At 58.2% G+C, this 251-nt stretch overlaps 1 protein-coding gene across 2 annotated transcripts in view; it reads right to left on the reverse strand.

The window, feature by feature from the left end:
* USH1C (USH1 protein network component harmonin) overlaps window positions 1-251 on the reverse strand; it is a 52,648-nt gene that overhangs the window by 6,708 nt on the left and 45,689 nt on the right. The gene's annotated exons all lie outside the window — the stretch shown is intronic.

The following is a 251-nucleotide window of genomic DNA, read 5'->3' on the forward strand; positions in this document are numbered from 1 at the left end:
TAGGGGCCTCAGGGTTCCCACAGCGTCCCTCCACCCTCTCAGTCCTCTGCCAGCCCACAGCAGACCACACTGTTATCGTCAGCTCCTGGCAATTCTGAAGGATGTTCTCACCACAAGATGGGGAGCCCCCGGAGGGCAAAGTGGTGTGTGGTTTGCTGTGTGCCTGCAGATCCTGGCACTGTCATATGCCTGCAGGTATCATGTGGGACTGATGCATGAGTGGGCGGATTCAGGTGGGAGGGCATTCCTGA

Source organism: Lipotes vexillifer, unplaced genomic scaffold (genome assembly GCF_000442215.2).
Source record: "Lipotes vexillifer unplaced genomic scaffold, Lipotes_vexillifer_v1.1 scaffold892, whole genome shotgun sequence".
Classification (NCBI taxonomy): Eukaryota; Metazoa; Chordata; class Mammalia; order Artiodactyla; family Lipotidae; genus Lipotes; species Lipotes vexillifer.